An 11,019-nucleotide genomic window follows, 5' to 3' on the forward strand; every position below is an offset into this window, starting at 1 on the left:
AGGAGAATCGCTGGAACCCAGGAGGTGGAGGTTGCAGTGAGCTGAGACTGCACCACTGCACTGCAGCCTGGGCGATAGAATGAGACTGTCTCAAAAAAAAAAAAAAAAAAGAAAAGAAAAAAGAGTCAGCCTCAGCATCTTCTCCTCCTGGAAGCCTCCCTGGCCTCCTGGCTGGGCTGGGGTTCCCTTTTCTGGTACCCCCTAGTCCTCTGTGCTTACTGAATATTCCACACGCAGTTATAATTTTTGGTTGACTTGCTGACCCTCCACTTCCAGCCTGTGAGTCCCTCGAGGGAGAGACTGTGTCTGGTTCGCCTCCATGTCCCAGCGCTGGCCCCATCCTGGCACATCTGGGCAGGAAGTCACACGACCTGGTTCTATTCCTGGTCATGTTCCTGTCCAAGCCACCCCTTCAGTTTCCCCATCCAAAATGTGGGAGAGCTGGGCTTTGCCAGGTCACTTCTGAGGGCACCATTGTCCAGAAGATGGACAGGGCTCGCATGGCCCAGGCCTGTGCCAGGTGCTCGAGATTGATGGGTTGAGGGCCACGGGCAGCGCCCTCAGTCAGAAACTCCCTCCGTGGCTCCTTGTAGCCCCGTGTAGAGAATGGGGTGGGTGTAGAGAGGGCGCGGAGGGCTACATGCCAGGGCCTCAGCAGACCAGACCCCACCAAAGAGGCTGGCCTGGCACCCCCCAGCAGGAATGATGGCCCCCAGTGGTTATCAAAGGCCAGCGGGGCCCCTCCCTCCAAGGATGAGGGGATGTCCCTGGGCTGCCACTGACAAGCAGGGCCATCCGTCAGCCCTGAGCACAATGGGGTCATTAACCCCTGACCCCAGCTCCTTTTTAGCCACTTCCTCTGAGGGCTGGGTGTATGGGGCTGAGAACGGATGGGGGATTTCTGTCAAGCCTCACTTTTCAGCAAGGGGCCCAGGAGCAATGGCTGCTTGGCTGCTCCCAGGCTCTCTAGCTCCCAACCTCTGCGGCTCCTGCAGGGTCTGGGGGAGCCTCCCACTCTCTGTCCCCTGAGAGGGCACCCTCTAGGCCAACCACCCTCAAGCCAAAGCAGTGTGTATGGGGAAGGACAGATAGAGACCCTGAGAAAGAGACAGAGACTCGGAGAGAGGGAAGCCGAGGTGGGCAGATCATCTGAGAGAGACACTTGAGACTCGAGACGGCTCCTTTCCCTTTACAAAGTGCGTTCACGGGAAAAATCATAGACCAACCCTGCTTGTGAAATTAGATGCGAAAATCCTAAATCAGATATTAGCCAAACAGATACATGCATCATGCCCAAACTGAGTTTATCTTAGAAATGTAAGGCTCATTTAACATTTGAAAAATCTATTAGTGAATTTATCACATTAATGAATTAAGGGAGAAAAGTCATATGATCATTTTGGCACTGGAAATCAAGGTCAACATCTACTTAAGATAAAAATGTTTTAGCAAACTGGGGATAGAAAGGAATTTCCTTAGACTGGGCATGGTGGTTTCCAGCACTTCAGAAGGCCAAGGCACACGAATCCCTTGAGCCCAGGGGTTCGAGACCAGCCTGGGAAACACAGTGAAACCCCATCTTTACAAAAAAGACAAGTTTAACTGGGCGTGGTGGTGTGCGCCTGTAATCCCAGCTACTTGGGAGGCTGAGGTGGGAGGATCGATTGAGCCCAGGAGTTTGAGACCAGCCTGGGCAACATAGTGCATAGTGAGACTGTGTCCCCAAAAAAAAAAAAAAAAAGAAAGAAAGAAACTTCCTTAAACTGATAAAGATTATCCACAAATCCCAGCACAAACACAGAGTTCTTAAAGGAGCAATGGACACATTTCTTAGAATCAGGGATGGATTTGCCCCTCATCCATGAGTGGATTCAACATTGTACCTGAGGTCCTAGCCTGGAAAGTAGGCATAAAAGAAGGGATAAGAATTGGAAAAGAAAAGCAAAACTGGGATTATTTATAAGTGGTATGATTGTCTATTCATAGAAAACCCCAAATCATCTACTGGCAAAGTATTAGAACTATGAATGAAATTTAGCAGAGAAAGGATATTCCCACATCCAATCAATATGAAAAACTAATTATAGGGTGTGATGGCTCGTGCCTGTAATCCTAGCACTTTGGGAGACTGAGGTGAGTGGATCACTTGAGGTCAGGAGTTCGAGACCAGCCTGGCCAACATAGTGAAACCCCATCTCTATTAAAAATACAAAAATTAGCAGGTGTGGTGGCATGCGCCTGTAGTCCCAGCTACTCTGGAGGCTGAGGCAGGAGAATCGCTTGAACCTGAGAGGTGGAGGTTGTGATGAGCCTAGATCGTGCCACTGCACTCCAGCCTGAGCGACAGAGCAAGACTCCATCTCAAACAGAACAGAATAAAACAAAACAAAACAAAAATGAAACAAAACAAACAAAAAAACGAATTACAGCTAAAACACAGATAATCCTTGAAAACATGATGCTCAGTGAAAGAAGCCAGAGGTGAAAGGCCACATAGAAAGTGATTCCATTTATATGAAATGCCCAGAATAGACAAATCCATAGTGACAGAGAGTAGATTAGTGGCTTTGGGGGGCTGGGGAGAGGAGGGCTTGGGGAGTGACTATGAATGAGTTAAGTTTTCTTTTTTTTTTTTTTTTTTTGAGACGGAGTCTTGCTGTGTCGCCCAGGCTGGAGTACAGTGGCCGGATCTCAGCTCACCGCAAGCCCCACCTCCCGGGTTTACGCCATTCTCCTGCCTCAACCTCCCGAGTAGCTGGGACTACAGGCGCCCGCCACCTCGCCCGGCTAGTTTTTTTTTTGTATTTTTTAGTAGAGACGGGGTTTCACCGTGTTAGCCAGGATGGTCTCGATCTCCTGACCTCGTGATCCGCCCGTCTCGGCCTCCCAAAGTGCTGGGATTACAGGCTTGAGCCACCGCGCCCGGCCGAGTTAAGTTTTCTTTTGGTGTGATGAAGATGTTCTGGAATTAGATAGCAGTGATGGCTGTATATAACCTTGAGAATATAGGAAAAACCACTGAATTGTACACTTTCAAATGATGAATTTTTATGGTATGTAAATTGTATCTCAAGAAAAAAGTAATTGCATTTATAAACATCAGAGCTGACAACATATAATTTAAAAAAATCTTCCATTTACAGTAATAACAAAAATTACATCTAACAAAATATTTATGGTGATAAAATGCTATTGAGGTACAGGCACATTGAAAAATGGTTTTCCTTTTTTTTTTTTTAAAGACAGAGTTTTTTTACTCTATCGCCCAGGCTGGAGTGCAGTAACATGATCCTGGGTCCAAGTGATTCTCATGCCTCAGCCTCCTGAGTAGTTGGGATTACGGGTTCGTGCCACCATGCCCAACTAATTTTTTTTTTTTTTAAGACAGGGTCTCACTCTGTTGCCCAGGCTGGAGTGCAATGGTGCGATCTTGGCTCACTGCAACCTCCGCCTCCCAGGTCCAAGCAATTCTCCTGTCTCAGCCTCCCAAGTAGCTGTGATTACAGGCATGCACCACCATGTCCAGCTAATTTTTTGTATTTAAGCAGAGACAGGGTTTCATCATGTTGTCCTGGCTGGTCTCGAACTCCTGAGCTCAGGCAATCCACCCACCTCAGCCTTCCAAAGTGCTAGGATTATAGGCGGGAGCCACCGTGCCCTGCCCAGCTAATTTTTGTATTTTCAGTAGAGACAGAGTTTCACCATGTTGGCCAGGCTGGTCTCAAACTCCTGGCCTCAAGTGATCTGCCTGCCTTGGCCTTCTAAAGCCCTGGGATTATAGGTGTGACCCACCATGCTCACAACTGGCAATTTGGCAATTTTTTAAAAAACTAAACACACATTTACCATAGGACTCCATGACAGCATGCCTGGGCATTTATATCAGAGAAACGAACACTCATATCCACACAAAAACAAGTACACAATTGTCAGGGCAACTTTATCTGTAATGGTCAAAAATTGGAAACAACTTGAATGCTCTTCAGTGAGTGATTAAGCTAACTAGTTCCTCCATACCATGGAATACTACTCAGCAATGAAAAGGGATGGGCTAAGCTAAGAACAGGCTTCCAGAAGGATGGAGCTCTAGGGAATTATGCTGAATTGTTTGTTTTTTGACGAAGTCTTGCTCTGTCGCCCAGGCTGGAGTGCAGTGGCATGATCTCGGCTCACTGCAACCTCTGCCTCCTGGGTTCAAGCTATTCTTCTGCCTCAGCCTCCTGAGTAGCTGGGACTACAGGCGTGTGCCACCACACCCAGCTAATTTTTGTATTTTTATTAGAGATTGGGTTTCACCGTGTTGGTCAAGCTGGTCTCGAACTCCTGACCTTGTGATCCACCCGCCTCGGCCTCCCAAAGTGCTGGGATTACAGGCATGAGTAACCGTGCCCAGCAAAAAAAAAAAGCCTAATTTGAAAGGTTACATGCTGAGGAGCTCCATTAATGTAACATTGTCACAGTGACAAAACTGTAGAGACAGAGCACAGAGTTGTGGTAGCTAGGGGTTGGGGTAGGGAGGGGAGGGAAATGGGGGGGGAGGTTACCATAAATGAGTAGTATGGAGGGTCTGTGATGACGGAAGATAGAACAGTTCTGTATTTTTTTTTTCTTTTTGAGACAGAGTCTCGCTCTGTCGTCCATGCTGGAGTGCAGTAGTGTGAGTGTGATCTTGGCTCACGGAAGCGTCCACTTCCTGGGCTCCAGTGATCCTCCTGTCTCAGCCTCTCCCTGAATAGCTGGGACCACAGGTGTGCATCACTGTGCCTGGCTAATTTTTGTATTTTTGGTAGAGATGGTGTTTTGCCATGCTGCCCAGGCTGGTCTTGAACTCTTAAGCTCAAGCGATCTGCCCGCCTCAGCCTCCCAAAGTGCTGGGATTACAGGGGTGAGCCACCATGCCTGGTCAGTTCTGTATCTTAATTGCGATGGTGGCTACATGAATCCACTTGTGATGAATTGTAGAGAACTACACACACACACACACACGCACACACAGGCATACACACACATGTGCACACACACCTACATGAATGCATGCAGAACTAGTGAACTCTGAATAAGGTTCTGCGGTCAAGTACTCTAGCTATGTAAGATGTTACCTTTGGTGGAAACTGGAAAAAGCATACCCGGGACCCTTCTGTACTATTTTTGCAACTTCATGTGAGTCTAAAATTATTTGAAAATAAAAACATAGACAAAAAAATGTTATTGGAAGACATGAAAGAAAATCCTCAATATTTGCTTCACCATAAGGAAAGCAGGCCTGGAGGAAGGGGTGCAGCGTGGGCAGGGTTGTGGCTGAAAATGGAGTGGCTGTGAGGGATCACTGGGCAACTTGGTGTTAGGTAACAAAAGTGTCATTACTCTCTTCTCTCTAATTTTGTACTTTAAAAAATTTCCTTAATAAGAAATAAAAGAGGTAAGTGAATGCAAAGAGACAGCTATTAAGTTGCATAGATTCAGTATAAGGATGTTCATTCTCCCCAAATTAATGTCAATTAAACTCAGTCCTGATCAAAACCCAACTGGCTTTCTGATGGAGGTTATCAAGCTGATTCCAAAAATCAGTGAGAAAGAGCAAAGCAGTAAGAATAGCTGAGACACTCCTACAGAACGAGGCGGGACACCGGCCTTACCCGCTGTCAAGGCCAGGCGTACAGCTACGGTCTTTAGGCCAGTCTGGGATTTATCAGTGCAGAGGTGGCCACCGAGACCCATGGGACAAAGAGCCCGGCAGAGACTGCCACACATAGGGATATTGAAAGTGGGGTCGTGGCAGGTGAGGAGAAAGGAAGGACCAGGCGCATTCACGTCAGTTTCACCTGCTGTCCTCATCCCTCTCCTCTAGGCTGGCCTTGCTCTTTGCATCCCAAGACCCCATTCCACACTGAGGTCACTGAGGCTCAGAGGGGGCCAGTGACACCCAAGGTCTTCTGGCTGTGGTCCCGGGCTCTTTCCAAAGTGTGGTCCCACCAGCCTTCCCTGCCTGTGTCTGAACCATGGGCCTCCAACCCGCTACAGTCCCGAAGATTCGGAACCTCTGAGGGAGAGGTGGGGATGGGGTGTTGCGGCATCTGCAAGAGAAATAGCTTCCCACTTGAGTTTGAGAACCCTGCAAGGGAGAGGGAGGAGAGAGAGAGGGCGAGCGCAATGAGCCAGCCACTGTGCTGCCAGGCTGGGGAACAATCAGGCTCTGTCCCTTTCCTCCCCACCCCCCTGGGCTCCCACCAGCTTTCATCACTGACCTAACCCAGGGGGCAGGGCACTGGGGGGCGGGGGTGGAGGGGAGGGCAGAGGTCAGCCCATTACACGCCAAGCCAAGCCAGGAATAGATCCACTTTGGGGGTGGCTGGGGGGACTTGGGGCCCCACGGAAACCCACCTCCCACCTCTGGCTAGAGGCAGCTGACTGGAGGAGGCGCTGGAGAAGACAGGAGATAGCTGCCCTGTACCCCAAGGGTGGTGAGAGCCAGGGCTCCATCAAAGCTAAGAACAGGCTTCTAGAAGGATGCAGATGCCCCTGAGCCACACTAATCCCCTCCCTGGCCTCCACTGCTGCCACCTTAGTGGGAGACACTTTCCCGTCCCAAGAGGAAGGTGACCCTCCTGACCCGCTGTCCTCAGGGCTGGCCCACCCCACCAGGCCTCCCTTCTGCTGCCCCAACCCAGCCTCCCAGTGGTTTGGCCCCTGTGCCCTGTCCCCACCTTGCTTCAGACTCGGGGGGTGGTATTCCCACCCCCACCAGCGGGCCCCCCTGCTCCCTCCAGCCTGTCGATGGTAGCCAGGGGGCTCCAGGCAAACACAGGCCTGACTGCCCTTTCCCTTCCTGGCCAGAGTCTTCTGTGGCTCCTCAGTGCCAGGCAGATCAAGTCTGGGATTCTGATGCCAGCACTTGAGGCCTCTGCTATCTCTGGCCATCGCCTGATATCTGGCCTTCTACTTTTGATGACACAGTTATTCATTCATTTAACAGACAGGTGTTGAGCGTCACCCCAGGCTAGACAGTGTGCTAGGTGTTGGGGACAGAGGTGTGACCTGGATGGGCCAGGTTTCTGCCCTCAGGGACCTGGCTGTCTGTAGAAAACAGACCAGAGACTGGTTAGCAAGCAAGCGCAGGCCCCATCACCAGCCACTCTGCAGGCATCGGTGACACGAGGGGGATAACGCAGGACTGGTCCCTGCTGGCTGCGCTGCCTCTTCTCAGGCCGCTCGAGGGTGACAGTGCACACCTGCCACAGAAACACCCTGCAGCTTCCTCTCAGGCGTCCCTGAGCACTTCCTCAGAGAGACCCTTTCAAAGCGGCGCATCTAAAGAACTCCCTGGGACAGGCACAGTGGCTCATGCCTGTAATCCCAGCACTCTGGGAGGCCGAGGCGGGCAGATCACAAGGTCAGGAGATCGAGACCACGGTGAAACCCCATCTCTACTAAAAATACAAAAAATTAGCCGGGCGCAGTGACGGGCGCCTGTAGTCCCAGCTACTCAGGAGGCTGAGGCAGGAGAATGGCGGGAACCCGGGAGGCGGAGCTTGCAGTGAGCTGAGATCGCACCACTGCCCTCCAGCCAGGGGGACAGAGCAAGACTCGTCTCAAAAAAAAAAAAAAAAAAAGTAACTCCCTGGGCCAGGCACAGTGGCTCATGCCTGTAATCCCAGCACTTTGGGAGGCCGAGGTGGGCAGATAATCTGAGGTCAGGAGTTTGAGACCAGCCTGACCAACATGGTGAAATCCCATCTCTACAAAAAACACAAAAATTAGCCGGGTGTGGTGGTGCTTGCCTGTAATCCCGGCTACTTGGGAGGCTGAGGCAGGAGAATCACTTGAACTCAGGAGGTGGAGGTTGCAGTGAGCCGAGATCACACCACTGTACCCATCACCTTTCCCACCCCTCCATTTTATAAAATCTCTGGTGTCTGCCACCAGCTGGAAGCAGCCAATTCTTTGCTTACCAGTTGATTGCCTGCTCCTCCCACTCACGAGGCCTCTGTCAGGGCAGGGCCTTGCTCGTCTTGTTCCCTGGTGTGTGACCTGGATGTAGTAGGTGCTCAGGAAATAAGTACTGAATGAATGAGTGAGTGAATGGGTGAGAGTGTGGGATCACCGCACAGCCATGAGGCTCGTGTGAAGAAAGGAATGGAAGCTGCTCGATTCCGGGCTACTGCACAGAAGGCACCCAGCCTTAGCCGCCAGGGTCACTGTCCTCTGCTTGACCTGAAAGCCCACACTCTAAATTTCTATGTTGACGACGAACTGAACTGAATTCCAGCAACCCACTCCAGCTTCTGGACCTTTAAGTAGGGAGGATTGCAGGCCTGGGCTGGGGGACAGCGGTGGCTGCAGAGCGGGCGGCCAGGCACAGAGCTGGCGTGGGCAAGACCAGCTCACCCGTCCACAAAGTATATGGACCCCTGAGCTCCCTGGCATCCCTGAGTCAGGCGACAGTGTGCGGAAAGCTGGGGGCTCTATAGCTGGCCGCGTGCTTCAGGAGCTGTTTTTCCTAATGGCCACCGGGTGGCAGCACTTCCCCAGGAATGTGGGCGGCAGAGCCAGCCCTTGTGGAATCTCAGAGGGAGCCACAGGGATGGAAGCTTGGAGGGGACCCAGGCCCAGGGTCACACAACTTTCAGTGGCAGGGCCAGGCCAGGACAGAGGTCACTTGCCTTGCCACCTGGACGGACTCAGGAGTAGCCTCAGGGCAGGAGGAGATGCGAGCTGAAGAGGGAGGGTGTGAGCCGCAGCCCTAGCTCAGCCTCCTGGGAGTGGGTGGATGTCCTGACCTTGATTTCAACCCCTAGAATCCTACCCATCCTGAGGAAGGGGCTCCACCCAGGCCTCCCCTCTGAGGCCCTCTGAGTCTGTCTCCCTCGCCAGACTGATTCCCAGGGTCCTGGGACTGTGCCTTGTCCCCTCCACCACCGGCCACGGGAAGCCTTTGCACCTTTCCCTCTTTCCCTTTCCTTGCCTCAGCCTGGGCACCACCAGCACCTCCTCCAGGAAGGCTTCGCTGGCCTTTGGTTGGGCAGGAGCCCCTCCTCCAGGCCCATGCAACACCCTGGATTATCCGGGATGGTGAGGCCCTGGGGGCAGGGATTGCTGGTACCTCGCACAGGCCCACCTAGGTGTGCACAGACACTGCGTGTTCGCAGCTTCTGGCACAGAGGTCCTCAAACTGCAGCAGGCATTGGCGTCACCCTCAGAGTGTTGTGAAAATGCAGTCCCCAAGATCTCCCCTTCCCCAGAGATTCCAATCCAACAGGTCTGAGCTGGAGCCCAGGAATCTGCATTTAAGACACTTCCCAGCCAAGTCTGATGCAGAGGCCTGAGCATCTTAGTGTTCGTTAAATGTACCATCGGCCCTGATCTCTGCAGGGGTTCAGCAAAATAACTATAAACAGAAGGACCATAAAAACCTCTGACATCTGTGCTCTTTGAATCACTCGCAAAACACTTTCACATCTGGTTCTCCTTTTTTGCCTTCCCCTATTTATTTATTTATTTATTTATTTATTTACTTATTTAAGACGGAGTCTCACTCTGTTGCCCAGGCTGGAATGCACTGGTACAATCTTGGCTCACTCCAACCTTTGCCTCCCGCATTCAAGCAATTCTCATGCCTCAGCCTCCCAAGTAGCTGGGACTACAGGCATGTGCCACCACGCCTGGCTAATTTTTTGTATTTTTAGTAGAGACGGGGTTTTGCCATGTTGGCCAGGCTGGTTTTGAACTCCTGACCTCAGGTGATCCACCCACCTTGGCTTCCCAAAGTGCTGGGATTAGAGGTGTGAGCCACTGTGCCCAGCCTGTCTTCCTCTTTTTAACTACTGTCTTGGGAGGATCATCATCCTCACTCCACAGACACCAAGGCTCAGAGACAAAGGGTGACTTGTCCAAGGTCCTCCAGCTAAAAGAACGGAGCTGGGATTTGAACTGGAGTCACCCTGGGCTAGGGGAGCTCCAAAATTCAGGACCTAGACATGGCCTGGTGATTCCAGCCTTGTGGAGGAAACGGGCCACTGCTACTGTCCCTGTTGAGGCCCTCCTCATCTCTTCTCTGAGACATCCAACCCTCTTGACTCCCTCTGCCCATCCAAGTCCTGGACCAGAGAAAGTCTCGTCTCATACTAAAGCTGCAGCGATTTCTGCAAGCACTAGATTTGCAGCCAGGTATGTGCTGGACTTTGTGGGCAATTCAGAGAAGGGCAAAACAGAGCACCTGCCCCCCGACCAGGGGCTTCCTGTCCAGCTGGAAAGACAACAAGTGCTTATTTGGGTGACAGAATAAGGTACTTGAATGTTCTTTTCCATCAAATAGATTCCTGGTCCCAACCAGACCCCCTCAATTGACTGGGACATGTTCCTCTGCTGTGTGGGCTGACTCCGGTGACCCCCTCTGCTAAAAAAGCTAAGCGGATTGTGACATTTTCACACCAACAGGTATTACAAAGCAATCCAATTTCCTTTTTCTTCTCTGTCACAATGACACCTGTTGATGAATTCCAAGTATCCTATGGAAGATGGGGGTGCCAGAGATTAGAAAGTAAGTAGAGAAAGAGGCCGGGTGTGGTGGCGCACACCTGTAATCCTAGCACTTTGGGAGGCCGAGGTGGGTGGATCATCTGAGGTCAGGAGTTCGAGACCAGCCTGGCCAACATGGTGAAACCCCATCTCTACTAAAAATACAAAAAATTAGCTGGGCACAGTGGTGGGGGCCTGTAATTCCAGCTACTCAGGAGGCTGAGGCAGGAGAATTGCTTGAACCCGGAGGCAGAGGTTGCAGTGAGCTGAGATCATGCCATTGCACTCCAGCCTGGGCGACAAGAGCGAGACTCCATCTCAAAAAAAAAAAAAAAAAAAAAAAAAAAAAAAAAAAAAAAAAAAAAGAAAGAAAAAAGAAAAAACATTGCAAAAATTAGCCAGCGTGGTGGCAGGCGCCTGTAGTCCCAGCTACTTGGGAGGCTGAGGCAGGAGAATCGCTTGAACCCAGGAGGCAAAGGTTGAAATCAGCTGAGATTGTGCCAC

The sequence above is a fragment of the Macaca nemestrina genome, chromosome 15 (assembly GCF_043159975.1).
Source record: "Macaca nemestrina isolate mMacNem1 chromosome 15, mMacNem.hap1, whole genome shotgun sequence".
NCBI classification, from domain to species: Eukaryota; Metazoa; Chordata; class Mammalia; order Primates; family Cercopithecidae; genus Macaca; species Macaca nemestrina.